The sequence below is a fragment of the Hemicordylus capensis genome, chromosome 2 (assembly GCF_027244095.1).
Source record: "Hemicordylus capensis ecotype Gifberg chromosome 2, rHemCap1.1.pri, whole genome shotgun sequence".
NCBI classification, from domain to species: Eukaryota; Metazoa; Chordata; class Lepidosauria; order Squamata; family Cordylidae; genus Hemicordylus; species Hemicordylus capensis.
The window spans coordinates 54045906-54067090 of NC_069658.1; positions in this window are offsets into that span (position 1 = coordinate 54045906).

A 21185-nucleotide genomic window follows, 5' to 3' on the forward strand; every position below is an offset into this window, starting at 1 on the left:
CAAAGACCCTAAAATTCTGCCCAAAAGAATGCAGATTTTTTGTTCGTTTTAACAAATGAGCCACAAAATTGCCCTCTTGCACAAAATGATATTTGGAAATGATCTTTGAGATGGTTTCCATCCACCTCTGATCTGTGACAATGTGGTATTAACCCCCTTTCTGCCCCCCCACATATGCCACAGTTGGGTGTTAATTACATAAGAACATAGGAAGCTGCCATATACTGAGTCAGAACATTGGTCTCTCTAGCTCAGCATTGTCTTCACAGACTGGCAGCAGCTTCTCCAAGGTTTCAGGCAGGAATCTCTCTCAGCACTATTTTCTCTCCTCCCTCTCAGCCAGGGAGGAAACTTGAAACCTTCTGCTCTTCCTAGAGCAGTGGCTATCCCCTGAAGGGAATATCTTACAGTGCTCACACTTCTAGTCTCCCATTCATATGCAACCAGGGCAGACCCTGCTTAGCTAAGGGGACAAGTCATGCTTGCTACCACAAGACCAGTGGCTTCTTACCTGACGGTGGATATGCAAAACCGCAGATGTTGATTCCGCATATAGAAAGGTCCTGCTGTATTAAAATTCCATGTTAACACATTCAGAGTCAGACAGGAACTAATCAGTTTTAAAACGTATACCAAATGTCAGAATCAAGATAAAATCAGATACGTCAAATCCTGGTTTAAGTTATTTAAAAATATAAACCCATAATTATAGCTATGTAAAAATTAAGTAGCAGGGGCATTGGACAAGAGGAGGCAATTGCCCCCAAGCTCAGAGGGTCAAGGGCCCCCACAAGGCTCTACAGACCTATGGCCAGGGTGTGGTATTGCCCCCTAAATGTTTCTCTTCTCTCTCCCCCCACACCAGCTGTGTGACTCCCAATCACGGCCAGCAAGCTGTGCCTCTTTTTTCAGGCTGGAGGACGACAACAACTGCTGAGAAAGGAAAGTGTTAAACCAGCCCAGCAACAGCCGTCTTTGACTGGTCCTCCTTGAGCTGTGCTCCTCCCCCACTCGGCAATTCAATGCAGAGTTGGCGAGGGAGCAGGAATGAAGCACGGCCACAAGGCGAGCTGGAAAGGAAAGTCAAACAAACAAACAACCCTTATCTGTGAATGTGGTTTCTTCCCTCAGAAACCAATATGTGGTTTTTCTCCTTCCCACATTCATGAACTCTGTGTGCGTGTGTGAGAGAGAGATCCCATCCCCAACTGAAAGTCTCCCTTGGTGTGTCTCTTCCCTATTCCCAAGCCCTTGTTTGTGTTTGTGTGAGTGATTTTTAACTTTTTAAAAATGATTTAAAATGATTGAGTTCTTCCCAGTAAGTCCTGACCCATGTGATCTTCCCCTCAGAACTTGTAATGAGTTGTTTTCCTCTCCGTGGAAAGGAAAGCAGAAAGTCGAGTTTATTGTCTGATCTGTTGGTGGTGGTTAAATATATATTCAGTTGATCTGGATAGTGATCCGTTGCATTCATAAAGAATGGGTAATGCGTTCTGCGCCTGCGCAGGGACCTCGCGGACCGATTGACTAGCTCCTTGCAACGCCCCCAACTGCCCTGCACGCAATCGTGCTTACATTAAACTAGGCAGTTGGGGCGTGTCTTCCTTAGTTTCTTTTAGACCGCCATTGCGTCTAAACCTCAGATTTGATTGCTCCTCGGATAATTTGATTGTTTTCATGGAATACGACAGGAACGGAATTGGATCAACGTGTGGTTTGACTTTGGACTGTTTCAGGACTACGTTTTTGGATTTCCCTGCAAAATAACTGATGGATTGGGACGGTATTCATTGCCGTGAGGCGCTTGGGCGCCATGGCATCTAAAGCGGCCATTAAGACAACATTCAAGCGCTGTGCTAACTGCAGAGTGAAGTTGCCTACTACGGATACCCATGATGCCTGCCTGCTTTGTCTGGGGGAACAGCATAACCCGGCGAATTGCAAAATCTGTTGTTCTTTCAACAAACTCTGAAGATTCGAGTGTTAAGGTTGCGGGCGGCGCTTTATGAAGACGCACTTCGGCCCCCGACGCCGAGGCCTTCGATGTTGGGTCCCTCGACATCGAGGTCAGTGTCGAGCGTGACGATGGCATCAGTTACAGAACCTCCCGTTGTGGACTCTGCCTCTTCGCAGTCTAAAGCCACAATGGAGCAAGAGTTTAAGAGACCCGAAACGGTGGAGAGGAAATGGCGCAAACACAAGAAGGCGCGTTACTCTTCCACGGACGAGGAGGGCAGTTCCTCGCCACCAAGGAAGAAATCCAAGAAGACTCGTGTGCGTAGTAAGACCCCTTCGCCAACGAGCTTGCAGGCCGAGGCGGAGGAATGGGATACTACTCTGAAAGTGACTCCATCGCTGTGGGTACTGCAGAGCTCCCCCTCGTCGGAGGGTTCACCTTCGGCGTTGAGATCGGCGTGCAATTCGGCAGCGATGGATCAGCAGAAGTCGGAATCGAGGGAACAGATATTATCGGTGTCGACTGCGATGCTATTGGCATCGACAGCGTTCGGCTCAGTTCCGGTGGTGCTGGAGTTGCCAACGTCAGCGGCGCAGAGTGCAATGGCTGTGGCAGTTGGTCAAGGTGTTGCCTCGACACCGGGTAGACTCCAGTCTGTGGTCCGGCACCTAGTGGCAGCTGATTTAGCTCCAGCACGGACCCCTATTGAATCCCTGGCAACACCGAGGGAGTCTTATCAACCTGAGGACTACATGGACTTTGGGGAAGCGGTGATGGAAGAGCAGCCTGCTTTGCCAAGGGCTAGGACTTCGTTGATGGCCCTATTGGACTCCAGTGAGGGCACACCGTCGGGCTCGACTTTTCATGGTTTTGCTGTGGATCAGCTCTCCGCGGCGGAGGTTCCTAAGACTCCATCTTTGTCTCCTGTGCGAGCGTCGTTGCGCCCGCATGAGATCACTCAGCTTATTTCGGCAGCCATGAGCCCGATTAGGCAGCTGTTGACGCCTTTGGTGGAACAACGGAATTTACCGCAACCAGTGCCTGTTCTGGCACGCTCCACTGATGCGTCTACAGCCACGGTGTTGGATGTGGGCCGTATTACGCATGCTTGTGGCTTCAGACACAACCCAGAGCTGATTTTTCCACCAGACTATGCTGAGTATAAGATTTGGAAGGCACAGCAGACACTCTATCGTCGTGCAGATCCGGTGCTGCTACGACAGTGTCCAATGGATTCAAGGTTACCACCAGAGGAACCTAGATTGCAGAGCCATGCAGAGACTATACATCCTCAGGGGGCGTTATCGGCAGAACCTACTGGCCTTGCCCCGAGTGGTGGGTGTGTTTCAATTCATGATACTATGAGCTGTAGGAACAGTGACACAGACACCTCATACTTATCGGACGCTGATGGGAGTAATTTGCATGAGCCCAGGGAGCCTGACCCACCGGAGGAGGTAGCTCCAAAAACCTCGATCTCTCCCTCGGAAGAGCTCAAGGCTTACCACGCTCAACTTCGGGAGATGGTGGAGGCTTTGGGCCTTGAGATAAAGTTGCCAGTATTGGATCTAAAGGATCCTGTGTATAATATGATGGCAAAAGCTAAACTGACTCACCCTGTATCACTTCCAATGATTCCGGTGATTTCAAAGGCGGCGCAGTCTGCATGGGAGATTCTGAGGACTTCTACAGCCACTTCGAGAAAATTGGAGAGTTTGTATAGGGTGCAAGAGGACGATAACACTTACCTGATAAGGCACCCAGATCCGAACTCTTTAGTGGTAGAGTGTGCGTCGACAAAGGGTGGTCAGCGCCATACTAACCCCACCGATAAGGAGGGTAGAAAACTTGATGTCTTGGGGCGGAGAGTATATTCAACTTCGAGTTTGGCAGTCAAGATCACGAATTATGCAGCATGTATGATGCGTTATGCCCACCATCTATGGGACACTTTTTTCCAAGACTCGTCCTCGATGTCCCCTACTGAGTTGCAGAAGGCGCTGGCGCAGACCTATGAGAAGTCAACTGTGGTCACCAGGCAGTTGCTAAGCACATACAAATATCTGGCAGAGACGGAGTCGTGGGCTATGGCCACGGCTATTACTTTAACATGCCATGCTTGGCTTAGATCGACGAACTTACAGCCTGAGATGAAAGAGAAGATTGAGTATTTACCCTTTGATGGGAAAGGACTGTTTGCAGAGTTGACGGATGACACGATTGAATCGTGGAAGAAGATGAAGTTCACAGCTAAAACGTTCATGGCATCAACATCTTCAGCTAATCAGCAGTCACACAGTCGTTCCTATGGGAGACAGCAATCTCGTTATCCAGTTAGACAAGACAGAAGAGAGTACAGGAGACAGAACAGACCTTTTCAGAAGAACAGGCCCTATTACCAGAAGTCCAAGGGCCAGAGGACTGCTAAGGACCAATCAAAGCAGTCTCTTTGAAGTGCAGGTCCATCCACCGCAGAAGCACTTAGCGACACCAAGATCAGTACCCGAGGCTCCCAACACCAGTCTCGTGTTAGCCAAAATATCCATCAAATTGGCGCGCCATGCCAACGCATGGCACAACATAACATCAGATCAGTTGGTACTGAATATTATAAACTATGGCTACGCGATAGAGTTCAAAGCTTTGCCACCTTTCCAGGGAGTGAGGTTCACCAAGTCAACTCAGGTACTTCAGGATGAAGTGAAGGTGTTGCTGGAGAAACAAGCTGTAGTGCAGGTGCCGTGGATGGACAGTCTAAGGGGTTTTTACTCCAGGTACTTTCAAATCCCCAAAAAAGATGGTGGAGTAAGGGCGATAATGGATTTAAGGGAACTAAACTGTTATGTGGAAACGAAGAAGTTCAGAATGATCACTTTGCAGGGCATTCTGCATCCCTTGGTGGAAGAAGAATGGGCGATCACCCTGGATCTGAAAGACGCCTATTTTCACGTGGGGATCCGCGAGAGGTACCAGAGATACCTTCGCTTCACAGTGGGCGATATAGCGTACCAGTACACAGTTTTGCCATTCGGACTCTCAACAGCCCCGCGTGTTGAGGTGATGGCGGCCATGATGGCATTCTTAAGAATCAAAGGTGATGGCGGCCGTTGTAGCATTCTTAAGAACGAAAGGTGTAATGTTATATCCTTACTTAGACGACTGGCTGGTGGTGAACAGGGACAGAGAAGGGTTACTTTCTCAGACTCGATTGGTCTTACAGCTGCTTCACACGTTGGGAATCAATGTGAATTGGAAGAAGTCCAAATTGGACCCGCAAAGACAAGTGGACTTCATAGGCTCAGTACTAAGTTATGTAGACAAAAGAGCTTATCTGCCAGAGTCGAGATACCAGCAGATCAGGGACCTGATACTTTTGGTCGAGAAGTCACCGCGTTAGCCGGCGGAGACCATTCAGAGGCTTCTAGGGCTAATGGCATTCTGCAATTCTACCATAGACTTTACCCGTCTGAACATGCGCGTCCTTCAATTATGGTACCTGCGCAGTTTTCGTCCGAATGTGGATGACCAGAAGAAGCTGTTGCTATGTGTTGGAATCACTGCGATGGTGGGCCCAGCGCAACAATCTCCTGTCAGGAGTGATGTTCCAGCCCCGGACACCGTCCTGTTGGGTGACAACGGATGCCTCCCTGTGGGGTTGGGGGGTGCATTGTGGCCGTTGTCAGGTCCAGGGCCGGTGGACTCCAGAGCAGAAACTAAGACACATAAATTATCTGGAACTTCTGGTGGTGTTTTTGGCGCTGAAGGCTTTCAGACCCCAGTTGCAAGGCGAGGATGTGCAGGTGAACCTCGACAATACAACCGCCATAGCATACCTGAACAAACAAGGGGGGATGGTGTCCCGGTCCCTATGTCGTCTCAGCCAGCATCTGTGGACGTGGTGTATTGCGCACTCCATACACCCCATGGCATTGCATATCAAAGGAGAGGACAATGTTCAGGAGGACAGACTGAGCAGGTCTTTTCAGCTGAACCAACACCACGAGTGGGAACTGAACGAGTGTTACCTTCAGCCATTGTTCAAGAAGTGGGGCAAGCTGAAGATAGATTTGTTTGCCACTGCTGTGAACAGAAAGTGTCAGAGCTATTGCTCTCGTGCAGGGCTTGGTAAGGACTCGCTGGGTGATGCGTTCCAGCATCTCTGGACGGAGGGTCCGTATTATCTGTTCCCCCCTCAACCGCTGATCTCCAGAGTGTTAGCACAGATTCTCCGAGACGGGGCAAGGGGGATTCTGGTGGCACCATGGTGGCCCAGATAGCCGTGGTTTGCGCTTCTACTGAAATTATCTCGAGGCCAGTATCATCAGTTTCCAGATTACCCAGACTTGTTGAGCCGAGGGGGGGGGGATGATATTACACCCTCAACTGCACACGCTGAGGCTGACAGCATGGCGAATAGCTTGATGAATAGGATCCTGCTTAATAGTAGGAAGCTTTCGACCAGGCGCAATTACACGGGTAAATGGCTGAGATTCCGGATCTATGCATGGAGGAAAGGATTCTTCCCTAGGAGGGCGTCGATCAAACAGATATTGCTGTATATGATGACCTTGAAGATGACAGGTTTGGCGAACTTGTCTCTCCGTGTGCATCTGGCAGCTATATCGGCGGAACATAGAGGTTGGGATGGAACAATGGTGTTTTCACATCCCGATAGTAAGAAATTCCTTAAGGGAGTGAATAACCTGTACCCACCAGTTAGGCGTCCTGTACAGCAATGGGACTTGACGTTAGTTCTGAATGCATTAACTGAGGCGCCGTTTGAGCCCCTGGGGGCTGCGACGTTGAGAATACTGACGTTAAAGACAGTGTTCTTGGTGGCTGTAATGTCAGCACGTAGAGTGAGCGAGTTAGCTGCGATGCGGGCTGACTGACCTTACACCCAGTTTTATCCATGGAAGGTAGTGATTTGCCTGGATCCTAGATTCAGGCCCAAGATAGTCACGGATTTTCATATAAATGAGGATATTGTGTTGCCAGCATTCTTCCAGGGCCCACAAACGGAGTTGGAAGTAAGGATGCATGTGCTGGATCTAAGAAGAGCTCTGTTGCACTATATGAGAGCTACTGGATCAATGAGGAAAACAAACAAGTTGTTTGTGCTTTATCACGGACGAGCTAAGGGCTCGTCAGTTATGCGGCAGCAACTTTCTCAATGGATTGTACGAGCTATAAGGATGGCATATAGTTCTCAGGGTGTGATGCCACCAAGTTCAATAAGAGCGCACTCAACAAGAGCTTATGCTGCATTGGCCGCAAATTTGGCAGGAGTGCCGATGCCAGAGATATGTAAGGCGGCCACGTGGTCATCAGGTCATCCATTTGTGAAGCATTATGCTCTGGACATTCGACAGTCGAGAGATGCTGAGTTTGGCCGGAGTGTCTTAAAGAGAGTACTGCCTTGATGACCCACCGCCGTGGGCAGGGAGCTGGCTAATCACCCATTCTTTATGAATGCAATGGATCACTATCCAGATAAACAGGTTGCTCACCTGTAACAGATGATCTGGAGGTGATCCGTTGTAGTCATAATACCCACCCAGCCTCCTCACGTCATCAAGGTGATAGGATTGAGGAATTGGAGAAGATCGTAGGTGTAAATAACGAAAACTGGCGATCTGCGGAAACTAAGGAAGACACGCCCCAAGTAACGTAAACACAATCGCATGCAGGGCAGTTGGGGGCGTCGCGAGGAGCTAGTCAATCGGTCCGCGAGGTCCCTGCGCAGGGGCAGAACCCATTCTTTATTAATACAACAGATCACCTCCAGATCATCTGTTACAGGTGAGCAACCTGTTGTTTTTTTCAGAATTGTATACATAGCAGAGAGAGATTTTCAGACTTTAAAAAATCATTTCAAACCTCTCAGAAGTATGCATTGAGTTATTTTCAGTGCTTCTTATTTCCTCTGTCTGGAAGCTTAGGGCTACCTCTGACCATTGCTGATCTTGTTGTCCTTGGTGTACATATTTTGCTGGCCCTCAAAAGTAAAGTCTTTTCTTACTTCTCCTCATGTTATATCCAGAGTACTTGGAGCAGCTTTGATAGGGGTGTGTGTGAGAGCGAGAGAGCGAGAGAGAGATTGTACACAAATGGGCAAATAGGTGTATGAACATTGCTAGGGTTGTATGTATGCATATATCAGGTCACAGTAGTAGGCATATTTGTTAAAAACTGTTTCTGAGCTAAGGGAGTATGCATGCAAGTATGTGTGTGTGAAAGTGTATGCATATATGAAGAGGGTGTAATATATGCACAGAAGGGAAAGAAAGGGCATACCGGTAATAAGGGGGAGGAGGGAAACAACGAAGACAGGGAGCAAGGGGGCCCATCTTCATTTTTTGTCCCTAGGCCCACTCCAACCTGGCTACACCATTAAGTAGTGTTGCACATTTAAACTTCTCTCCAACTTGGTCATCCTTTTCAAAGCAATTGTGTCTAGAAGAAGCCAAGATTAAACAGAATTGGAAAGAAAAACACAGAAAGCATTTAGGAAGTGACTGGAATCCAGTTTCCGAATAAGTGGCTCCCGTTTAATGAGACTTGGGCATATTTTGTATGGTTACTCCACTGGTTGTCTATCTTTTCTCCCACTTGCTTTGTATAAACTTTCTATATAAACTTGCTAAGAAACTAAGAGACCTTTCCATAGTGTTCATTCTACGAGTGTTAAATCTGTATGCAAAGTTCCCCTTTGTACAAAGTGATGTCAAGTCATTTTTATGCTATTTAATTAAAGAGCAGCTGAACATCCTGTTTTGTAGTTTCTGCATCTGGTTCTGATTATGCCGGCTGAGCATGAATCCTGAAAGCTTTGGATCAAAGCTTTTTGCCCTTGTTTTCCCTCTAGCCTTGCGTTTCCATTTTTCCCCCTGCTAAGCTTATACAATGTTCTCTTTCATTTAATAAGACGATTAAAGTGTAGTTTTAAATATTAGTTTTATTTTAACAGTTACCTGGAGCTACTACTGAACACAGCAAGCGGAGCTTTAAAAAATTATGTCTGGCTTGGTGAAAGCCGTCATTCTGGAGCAGGCAGGAGAATGGAAAATTATCTGCAAGCTGTTGCAGTCAGCTTTCTAGAGAATTGCTCAGCACTTGTAAAGAACAGCATGGAAATAATGATATACTCTGCTTATGAGAAGAGTCTCTTGAAACCAAAAAATAGCTTTGGCTAGAGCAGTGAGAAAGCTCAGCTGTTTGGATATTGCTACTGCCTAGAAGGACTAAGGGGAAAAGATATAGATATGAGAGAGAGAAAGAGATCTTGGTGCTATCAAATCACCTTCTTCATCCGTTTGCTGATGCTTTAGGGGAAATTGGCTTGTGTAGATACTGGATATGTTCTTTCCTGGATTGATTGATTGATCATATTTATATACCGCCTGATATGTGTATCTCAAGGCAGTGTACACAATTGAAAACATAAGAAATATGAAACACAGTAAAAACAAGACAGTTTCACAGAATAAAAACTTAATTTCAGTTAAAAGCCTGAGGAAACAGGTGTGCCCTGAGGGTCTTTTTAAAAACAATCAGAGAGGGAAATGCTCTTATTTTGACAGGGAGCATATTCCAAAGCCCTGTGGCAGCCATAGAGAAGGCCCAGTCCCAAGTCTGTCTGTCTGTCTGTCTTTATTTATTTATTTGATTTATATACTGCCCTTCCAAAATGGCTCAGGGTGGTTCACAGCATGATAAAAACAATTAAAACAAATTAACTATTAAAACACAATAAAACAGCTAAAAGCCCTGAAAACCAGGGCAACAATTTAAAACAATTTAAAACGCTTAATCATTTAAAACCCTGGAAGGCCAGGCCAAATAGGCAGGTTTTAAGGGCTCTCCTGAACGACAGCAATGATCTCAAATTATGAATTTCTGCTGGGAATGCATTCCACAGCCCAGGAGCAGCTACAGAGAAGGCCCGCCTCAGCGTTGCCATCAGACGAACCGGTGACAACTGGAGACGGACCTCCTCAGATAATCTTAACGTGCGGTGGGGATAATGTAAAAGAAGGCGCTCTCTTTAAGCCGTTCAGGGCTCTAAAGATAATAACCAGCACTTTGTATTTTGCCTGGAAACATATCGGCAGCCAGTGGAGCTGTTTCAAAACAGGCATAATATGGTCTCTCCAGGTTGCCCCAGAGACCAGCTTGGCTGCCACGTTCTGAACTAACTGAAGTTTCCGGACAACGCACAAAGGCAGCCCCACATAGGGCGCATTGCAGTAGTCAAGCCGGGAGGTTACCAGCTGATGCACCGCTGTTTTGAGGTCATCCTTTCCAAGGAATGGGCGCAGCTGTTGAATCAGCCGAAGCTGATAGAAAGCACTTCTGGCCATGGCCTCCACCTGAGATACCAGGGTGAGGCCTGGGTCCAGGAATACTCCCAAGCTGCGCACCTGCTCCTTCTGGGGGAGTGTAACCCCATCCAGCACAGGGAGATCTAACTCATCCCTCAGATTCTGAGCCCCCACAATGAGCACCTCCGTCTTGCTTGGATTCAGCTTCAATTTGTTCTCCCTCATCCAGCCCATTACTGCCTGTAGGCAGGCATTTAGAGAATGAGTGTCATTTCCTGAAGATGAAAAGAAGTAGATGGTGTCATCATCATACTGATAATACCTAGCACCAGATCTCCTGATGACTTCACCCAGTGGTTTCATGTAGATATTAAAAAACCCTACCCTCCCTCAGTGATGTGTTTATGATATTAACTAGGCCATCTCCAACAATCTCCCTGCTAGATAGACGCAGCCAAGTCGGGCAAGTCAGTTTGAGTTGCCATCAAACGAGCCAGTCACTACAGTAACCAGACCTCCCCAGATGATCTTAACAGATGGCAGGGTTCATGACAAAGAAGGCCCTCTCTTAAGTACCCTGGAGTTAAGCCACTGGGGGCTTTAACGGTAATAACCAACATTTTGTATTTCACTTGAAAACATAATTGTCAGCCATTGCCATTCTTTTAAAATCACTGTTATATGATCCCTTTGGGTTGTCCCAGTGACCAGTATGGATGCCGCATTCTATACCAATTGTACTTTCCAGGCTACATACAAAGGCAGCCCCACATAGAGAGCATGACAGTAGTCAAGCCTGGAGGATACCGCCATATGTACCATTATTTTAAGGTCATTTGCCTCCAGAAATGGGTGTAGCTGACGTATCAGCCGAAACTGGTAAAAAGCATTCCTGGCCTCAACCTGAGAAACCAGAGAGAGTTTTGGATCCAGGAGCACTCCCAAGCTACCTACTTGTTCTTTTATGGGGAGTCTACCCCATCCAGAACAGGCTGATCAGCCATCTCTTGAGTCCTGACCCCTTACAATCAGTACTTCTCTCCAGGGATGTGCACCGGTTCAGTGCTCCTTTTAGAAGGGCCGAACCGGTTTGGAAGTCCGGCATTCATCCGGTTTGGAAGTCCGGTGTTAGTCTGGCAGAAGTCTGGTGTCACAGCCAGATCAGAGGCGGGGGGTTCCTTTAAGAAGCAGGGAGGGTGCCCTTACCTCGCCCGCCGCATTTTCCCCACTGGCACTGTACCCAAAAATGCTGGCGCAGGGTTGCTGATGATGGGGTCATTATGGAGAAATAGATTTGGGTGTCATGGGCATATTGATAACACAATGCTCCAAACCTCCTAATGATCTCTCCCAGACAGGGGTGTAACTATAGAGGGGGCAGGGGGGCACGTGCCCTGGGCGCCACCCTGGCGGGTCACGTGGGGGCACCAAAAAGTGGCTTCCCCCCGCACCCCCCTGGATCGCCCGCCGAGTGTGGCTGTGGTGCCGGGCCAGCAGGCAGGCTCGGCGCCGCTCTGCAGTAGTCCTCGGTGGGCGATCCGCCGCGCCGCCACTCGGCCCACTACAGGCCATCGCCAACGCCGCCGCACGCCCGCTGCCGAATCGCCGCCAGCGCCGGCGATCTGCTGCCTGGGGGGGCGCCGCGCCACCACCAGGTATGTGGGGGCTGAGGGGGCAGCGGGGGGCGCCATTTCAAGGCCGGCCAGCCCTGGGCGCCGTTTCCCCCCGATACGCCACTGCTCCCAGTTTCATATAGATGTTAAAGAGCACTGGAGACAGTATTGTTGCCAGCACTGCTATTCTGAGGGCTCCCAGAAGCCTCTCTGCTTGTGTCTGGGATTACAGGTTTATAGCTCCTACTCTTAACATGCTCAGGAGCTTCATGGGATCATGAGCTCCCCTTTTGTTGGCATATTGGGGACAGATCACTTAGCAGGCGGGGGATGATCACTCTCAGATTCAAACAGCTGCCAAGCTAATTGAAAAAGGATTAGCCTTGCACCTTTCCCTACCTATGTCTAGGTAGACTCGAGTTAGTTGTGAGTTAACCACTTTCAAGGTCTCTCTGTCTGAAGATTGACCCCCTCCTCTGTAGTTGCCTCAAAACAAGCTAATGCTAATCACCTCTGCAGGAAAGTGAGATAAGGCACTGAACACAACTCCCTTCCTCATTACAAAAGAGCTAAGTGGGCAATAAGAACTCAGAGGTGCTCTCATTAAAGTTATTGATTGGTTTACTGGGTCCTACCAACCTAACAGATACCATCCTTGCATGTCCATTTACTCCATTTACATACAGGTTGTTCTTGACCATTCATGCCATTCATACTAAAGCACAGCAAACAAAGACAATGGATCCTTTTCCCTCCTCAATGGATCCTTTCCCCTCCTCAGGAAGAAGGAGTGACTGGTATTTTGCCCAGGGCCTATTTTGGGCTATAACTGGCCTTGGTTCCTCAAACCAGTATGCTTCATTTGGTCTCTACACTGTGGAGTCACCCACTGTATAGGCGATAGATTTGGCACCCGCCATAACAGCAGGCTGTGTCTTGCTCATTGCACCATTCATGCTCCCAGCCTCCAGATCGGCCTTCCTCACTGGACGGATCTACCCAGCTCGTCTCACTGCTACGAGAAGTTGACTGCATAAGAACAGACACCTTTTGGATTTGCTCTTGCTGCCTAACCCCCGAACTTCTTTCAGTTCTCCGCTGCCTAGTTCCATCCCTGAAGAAAGAGGTCCTTCAGTTGCTCCTGATACATAAAGGTCCAATCGCCACTAAAGGAAGGATGAGGTTGTTTGACAATCACTGTGCCTCTCTGGGCTCTCCCTATCCCTGCTCTTTTCTTAAATCTAGGGATGTGCATAAAACCGGTTCTCCCGGTTCGGTTCGGGTCCGGACCGGGTCCGGACCGGACCGGGGAGGTTCGGTTCTGGTTTTGCCGGACCACCCCCCCGGTCCGGTTCGGATCACAAAAAGTGGCTGGTTTTGAAGGGGACATTGTGTTCTACCTGCCACCCAAATTTCAAGTCGATTGGACCTTCCTCTGATTTTTTACAAATTTTTTTTAAAAAATTAATTCTTGCCCATAACTCGCAATGTGGAGCCCTTAGGGGCAAAAAAGCTGGGGTGGGTGGTAGCCACCCATGGGTGTCCTCCACCCCAAAAATCCCAAGGCAATTGGTTGCTCCTAGTATTATTGGTGAATTTTTGAAGAAAATTTTTTTTCCATTGCCTAGAATGGGGGTTTGGGGCTGCCCCAGACCCGCCTCTGTGGGGTGGCAGCACCCCCAAAGTGGGTCCGGGGCCATGGCAAAAATGCCCTCAGTCCCTCCCTGCAATCCCCGTAGAGATAGGAGTGATGGTTCTGTTGTTTTTCTGAGGTGTTCTGAGTGTAGATTCTATGATAGCTAATGAGATTTCCAATGAGACACCATGAATCCACTCTCATTTGCTATCACAGAATCCACACTCACTCAGAACACCTCAGAAAAACAACAGAACCATCACTCCTATCTCTACGGGGATTGCTGGGAGGGACTGAGGGCATTTTTGCCATGGCCCCGGACCCTCTTTGGCGGTGCTGCCACCCCACAGAGGCGGGTCTGGGGCAGCCCCGAACCCCCATTCTAGCCAATGGAAAAAAAAAATTTCTTCAGAAATTCACCAATAATACTAGGAGCAACCCAACAATTGCCACCCCATCTTTTTGGCCCCTCTCTCTGGGCGCCCTAACACGTAACACCTAGTCAGTCCATCTTAATGCCTACCTACTACCACCACTCCTATCCAAGCAAGTAAGAGGAGGACACTCAGAGAGACAACACCCACTCTCTGATCTAACAAAAAGGCCACTGCTGTGCTGCCTGCCAGCACAGCAGCAGCAGCGGAGCAGCACACTAAGCACAAGAGCAGCACACACAGAGAAGAAGCAGGAGGCGGAGCAGCAGAGCAGCAGACCTGCCGCTCTGCATGATGGGTGACGTGATGCCCAAAGAAACCACCGCCTCACTCAGTGCCTGCCACTGACTAGGCCCGACAGACAGAAGCCAGCCAACCTGCTCTGCTCTGCTCTGATGCTCCCCATGGATGATGCACACACACCCTACATCTGCATCCCAATGACCAGACCAGACCAGACCAAGTGCGCAGAGTCAGCACAGGCCAGCAGCCACCAGCCCAGAAACAACAACAGCTACTACTGCTACCACCACAACCAGTGTTGCCGCTACAATAACATTCCCAGTCCAGTCACGCGCGCCACAGCCTGAGCCTAGCACACAGCCAACAGCTGCTGCCAGCCAGTGCCTGGCAAGCCCAGCCAACATGAGGAGGAGAGAGCTAACAAGTAGACGGCGCACGCACATCACCAACCCATCACGACGGCGCAACTGCAAGGGGAGAGGGCACAATTACAGGCAGCAGCAGGAGGAGGAGGCAAGGCAATCCTAGCACAGATTTGAAAGTTTAGAATCCACCAGGACATCTTCTAGAATCTAGACTTCTGTTTTTTCTACCACCAGCTGTAGTGTCTAGTTAGTCAGTGTGCTGTGCAGCTGAGCTGAGCTGAGCTGAGCTGCGTGTGAGGAAGGGTGATTGTAGCTAGTTCTTCAGTTTCAGCAGACTGAGCATTGAGCATGGGCAGTGGCCTTGGGAAGCAACACAATTACACGACACTCACCTGCTGCTGCTGGTCCTAGAAGTTGCCTCTTCTCGTCTTCACCTCTTCGTGTGTGTGTGTGTGTGTGTGTGTGTGTGTGTGTGTGTGCAGTGAGTGCATGCCTTTTGCCTTGCTGGAAAGAAATGCTTCTCTGGTCCACCACCACATATCTGCTCAAGGACACAGAGGCCCAAGGCAGAGGTGGTGGTGGCACCAGTGTGAGTGCATGTGTGCTGGTGGTGTTTGCCACCACAGGTGTTTTGTGTGTGTATGTGTGCGCTGCTAGCTAGGAGGGGGGAGGGAGGCAGGGAGGCGGGGGGAGGAAAGGGGAGGGGGAGAGGGATGTAGAGGGGATTGAAGGGGGGAGGGTCCGGCTCAGAGTTGGTCAGCCACATATTTGTGCACACACGTGCTCACGTGTGTGCTTCGGTGGGAGAGACCAGACTCTCATCATCTGCCAGACCGGGGTTGGGGGCAGGTGAGGCGGTGGTGGGCTGGAAGGGAGGGAGGATGGAAGGTGGTGAAGAGGAAGGGGAGAGGATGAGAGGGGAAGGATGGAGGGAGGCATGGGGGGGAGGAAAAAAAACATGTAGACAGACACACACCAGAAAGCATCCACACACAGAGACAGTGCTAGGCATCCATTCACACAGACAGACAGACAGACAGACAGACAACAGGAAGAGACAGACTGAGCCTGCACCACACACACACACACAGACCCGATTCCCCCCCTGCACAGTTATCAATCAATATGTTGTGTTGGCAGCCAGTTCATTGCTATTCTGATGGTTTTGGGTTTTTTGCCATCAGCCAACATCAACAGTGACCACAATAAAGATGAACATAAGATGATAATAATTTATTCGTTTCATTTCAAAAAATCAACCAATCATTTTCTCCATGTAAACCAAGCCCCCCACACATGATTTCTGGTGACATTTTCAATAAAATCAATTCATTTGGCATTCATCATTTTGTTCTCCCTTTGTCACCTTTTTTTCTTTCTTTTGCATAATTTTGAGGCTTGATTTTGACATGGGGTTTTTAAAGAAAAAATTATTTACATGTTTATTTACTAGTATTTACATATCTACACTGCATTTTTGAACGTATACCCGCCGCTGCCGCTAAGTCTAGTACTCCGTGGGCTGTGCTACTTTGGGGGGGTGTGCCGTGCCCACGCCAGGTCCCCAAATGCTGACAGATGGATAGATAAAGGGCCTGTGCTGGTCAGCATTGGGTTTCTTTTTAGGTGGGCGTGGGCATTGTAAACATCTGGCCAGTCGCAGCACTACAACTACTACTACAACTGCATCTCTGTGTGGGCACACTACACGCTGCGACTGGCTGGCACGGCTCAGCATCTGTCACGTCAGCTCAGCTAGAGGTGGAAGGGGGGAGGGTAGGGATAAGCAGAGGTCGAGCCAGGCAGGTGACCAACCATGGGGCAACCCACGGTAATCACTCGCCCGTCTCAAACTGCAGCTTGGGGTAGCCCAACAGGGGGAGGTTCACCTTAAGGAAGACCAGCTGCTCCACCAGACCAGGGTCCAAGCGGGAGCGAGAGGGTGTCACCACGTCCCCGGCACGTGAAAACACCTGCTCGCTCTGGACACTGGTTGGGCGGCAGGAGAGGAGGCGCACAGCCACCACCGCCAGGTCCGGCCAGACTTGGCGGCGGCTCGCCCAGAACTGTGCGCAGTCCACGCCGTCTCCCTCCACAGGCTCCTCCAAGTACTGCGCAATGCATTGCTCAGCACTGGAGGGGGGCCTGGCAGGTTGAGCCTCCCGCATAGCAGGCATGGCGCCATAGCAGAACCGCTGAAACCACTGGGCGGATCTCGAGTCGGTAGCAAATGGCTGCTGCAATGGCGCCGCCTGGGATGCCGCGCTGCTGGACTGGGAAGAGGGAGGGGAAGGGGAAGCTGACGCCGGCTGGCCGCCCATGCTGCTGCTGGGTGCGGGTTGGGCCGCGAGGGCTGCCCCCGCACCACCACCAACACCCTGGTCTCTGCGGGCCCTAGCGGCCTCCTCCTCCCTAACCTTCTCGACCAGGATGCCCTTCCACCTGGGCAAGTCGTCGGCACTCACGGCATTGCCCTTGAGGGCTGGGTGACAGAGACAAGCGAGGACATACTCCTCCCTGTCTCCCAGCACATCAACGAGCCGCTTGTCAACCCCAGACCTCAGCCTCCCAGCCAGAGCACGACCCTCTGGCGTGGTCAGAGAGATATGGAGTCCACCCATCAGCTTCTCGAGACCAACAGCTGTGGGCAGCGCCTGGCTCAAGGGAGTGGTGTCGCCACACAAGCCCTTCGTGGCAAGCTGGAAGGGCTCGAGTGCCGACACCGCCTCGGACATCTGCTTCCACTCTGCGTTCGAGAAGTCGCAGACATCCAAGGACTCGTCCCTCGCCAGGGCGACAAGGGCTCTCTCCTGCTCCAACAGGCGCTGGAACAGGAGGAAGGTGGAGTTCCACCGCGTCTCCACATCCGTAGGGATGAGATGGCAAGGAAGGCCAAGGTCATCCTGCTTCTGGCGAAGCAGTCTCCTGGACTTCTCGCTGCGGTGGAAGTGGGCGGCCAGCTTGCGGGACTTATCCACAAGCGTGGCCGTGGCAGCAACAGCAGCTGGGATGGGGCGGGCCCCCTTCTCCTGGGACGCCTTCAGCTCCTTAAGGCCAAGGGCGTCCCTGACGGTCAGATGGAGCGTGTGTGCCATACACCGTATGTTCACACAGTCCATGACTGTCTCGACAGCGGCGGTAACGTTGGCTCCATTGTCGGTGACAATGAAGCCACGGGAGAGGTGTGGACACCCGCCAATCCACTCCTCTATCTGGCGGTCGAGTACGGCCGCCACCTCCTCCGCGGTGTGCCTCGTGTCCATCGTCTCCACGTGCAGGACGGCCCACCTGTGCCGTAGTGCAGCGGGAGCCGCGCCGGACCCGGAAGCATCGCCCGCGGAGGTCCCCTCACTCTCCGGGCCCCACCAGTGGGCAGTGAGGGCCAGGAAAGAAGCGTGCATCCCACTGACACTGGTCCAGAGGTCAGTCGTGAAATGCACGCTTGTCCCGGCCGGAGCTGCACGCAGCTCGGCCGACACGAGATCCCTGCACCGGCGGTACAGGGAGGGGACCACGTTCCGGCTGAACGTCGTCCTTGAGGGGATGACGTATTCGGGAGCCAGGTATTGGAGAATACGGCGGAAGCCGTTGTTCTCGACCACCTGAAACGGCTGGTCATCGGTGGAAATCATCTCCCCTATGAGGCGGGTGAGGTGATGATGGTCCACGCGAACAATACGCTGGCTGCCCGAGGACTGCGTCCACCGCTGGACGGGCAGTGTAGCCTGCCTGCTGGCTGGCACACTGCCGCTGCCCGCCCTAGTGGCAGATGCACAAGGCGCACTAGCACTGCCAGCCTGTCCCCTGAGACCTGGGTGGTGACGCTCTAGGTGTCTCCACATAGGCGTCGTACCCAGGTGCGCAGGGTCCCTTCCACGGCTGACAAGCATCCTGCAGTGGACACAGCGGGCGTGGAATGGGTCATCTTGAGGGACCTCAAAATGCACCCATACACCACTGCCCTTGGCCTCCTGCGCCCTGGGCGCCGTCCTAGGCCGTTTCTCGCAGGGTGGCTGCAGTCCTAAGGGGGGGCGGCCGCCGCTGCCTGCCCACTGCTGCCACCCAACCCGCCCCTTCCGCCCTCCACAGCGGAGGAAGGGCCCGGCTCAACTGGCATCGGAGAGGCAGGCCTCTCCTCCACCACCTCGCCAGACCGCTCCCCACCAGAGTGTCGGGCTTCACGAGGGGGGGCCCCACTGAGCGGCGAAAGGATAGGGGGAAGGGGCCCCAGAGGGAGGGAGAACCTGGCTGCATCGCTGCCAGCCGCACGGTCCTCACCGCCCTCTACCTGCTCTTCCAACTCCACAGTCTCCTCCACCTCAACAACTGGCGGTAGCTCAGCAGCACCTGGTGCCGCCGGCGAGGAGGGACCCGCCACAGCCCTAACGGTGCCTCTGCCTCTGCCGCGATTGGCGGCAGCAGGCGTGGGGAACTGAATCCTGCGCACCAAAGATGGGGCCGGAGCAAAGAATTCTCCAATGGGGAGAACTGGGGTGTCCTCAGGCTCCCCGCGTCCTCTCCCTCCCCGTGCCGCAGGCGCACCCCGCACCTGGCCTCTCCCACCTCTGCCTGCCAGCCTTGAGCGAGCCCTGCCCGCCACACGGCGCTCAGACATGCTGCTAGGTCAGAAGGAGGGAGACTTTAGGAGGAAGGCCAGAGAGGGTCAGAAAAATAATTTGGAGGGGCTTAGGGGCCAAAAAAAAGGCAGCTGATTTGGAGGCGGCGGGGGGGAAGTTTGTTTTCAAAAAAGGAAGCCAATTGGGGGGAAAGGAAGACTTTTTGATATGGGGGGGGAAGCCAATCGAAGTGAGGGGGAGGGTGTCCTTTTTGAATTTGGGAGTCAACCACCAAGCCAATTGGGGAGATGGGTCTGGGAGGGTTTTTTTTTAGAAAAATAGGGGGTTAAAGGGTGGAACCCCGGTGTGGGAGGGTGGCACGGGCAGTTGGGTGGAGTAGTTGTGGTGTGGGTGGCAAGTTTTTAGCTTTTTTTGGGGGGGTGAGTGGATGGGGGGAGGGCACAGCACCTACCGGGGGTGGGGGAGGGATGCAGTCAACGCTTGGGAACCTGCAGATCAAAGGAGGAAACCCTTATTTAGTGAACTGGAACACAAAGTGTGGGTTCTGGGGGGTGGTTCTCAAGTAATGCTCCTGTGGGGGGAGCATCAAACTCAATGCAGCCTATTTAGTGACTCTGAATTGCACACAACCAAAACCAGAACCCAGTCACACCAACACAGAGGTTGAACCCACCCACTCTGTGACTCTGCCCGCCCAATGCCATGGCAAGCAAGCAGCAGCAAACACTTGATGGCAGCCTCATGGATTGAACATCATGATCATCATCATACGTGTGTATTGGCCCAGCATGTAGTGGCAGCATCAGAGCCCAGCCAGGACCCCACTCAGACTGCCCCAGAGGCAAGGAAGCACTCTGGCATGGCATGGGCCCAGCATGTAGTGGCAGCATCGCATCAGAACCCTGGACCCCACTCAGACTGCCCCAGAGGCAAGGAAGCACTCTGGAAGGCACCTGTTCAAAAACCACCTGCAAGACGCATGCAATGCAACGCAACACACAGCAGCAATTTCTTTACTGGGCATGGGCATGAAGACACAAGTTTTACAACAGTACATCTCCTCTCCAAGGTTCCCTCCCTCCTCCCCACACCCAAATGCATTTCAGAATAGGGGTGTCCCTATTTAAAACCGCCAGCTAGGGAGAGAAAGGGGCAACAAAAGGTGCACAATCGCACACGCACTAACCCCTCTTCTTCCGGTCCTTCTCCTGCCGCTCACTGCTGGTCACGGATTCGCCGCCGCCAGCCAGCCACCCTGGGCTGAGATACAGCAGGGCGGCCGCACGAGGCACACAGGCAACCGGGGTAGTTCAACAACGATGGAGGGGCAGAAGTGAGGAGACAACACTATTTGTGTCGCTCAACTCACCCCCAAGCAGAGACAAAATCAACCAAAAACTATAAAAAGAAAAAAAAAACCGATGGCAGCCGCCAGGTGGGTAGGCTACTGTGTGCGGCTGCAGCTGTGGGAGAGGAGGTGGAAAGTGAAGGGGATCAGAGAGAGAAAAGACTAAGAGAGAGAGAAAAGAGAGGGGGGGCAGGGACAAAGAGAAAGAGAGGAGAGAGAGAGAAAAGAAAGAGAGAGAGAGGAGAAAGAGAGATGATAGAGAGAAAGCGGAGAGAGGAGAAGCGCAGCACAGCAGGGAGGGGGGATTCAGGTGTGGGGGGAGGACACAGCAGTAGCAGCGGTCCAAAGAGGTGGGGGGAGCAGAGAGGGTGTGTGTGGTTGGGGGCTAGTGTGTGGCAGGGGGCCTGGGGTAAGTGGAGAGAGTCGGGGGCAAGGAGGAAAAGAGGTGGGGTGGGGGGAGCAGAGAGGGTGTGTGTGGTTGGGGCTAGTGTGTGGTAGGGGGCCTGGGGTAAGTGGAGAGAGTCAGGGGCAAGGAGGAAAAGAGGTGGGGTGGGGGGAGCAGAGAGGGTGTGTGTGGTTGGGGCTAGTGTGTGGCAGGGGGCCTGGGGTAAGTGGAGAGAGTCAGGGGCAAGGAGGAAAAGAGGTGGGGTGGGGGGAGCAGAGAGGGTGTGTGTGGTTGGGGCTAGTG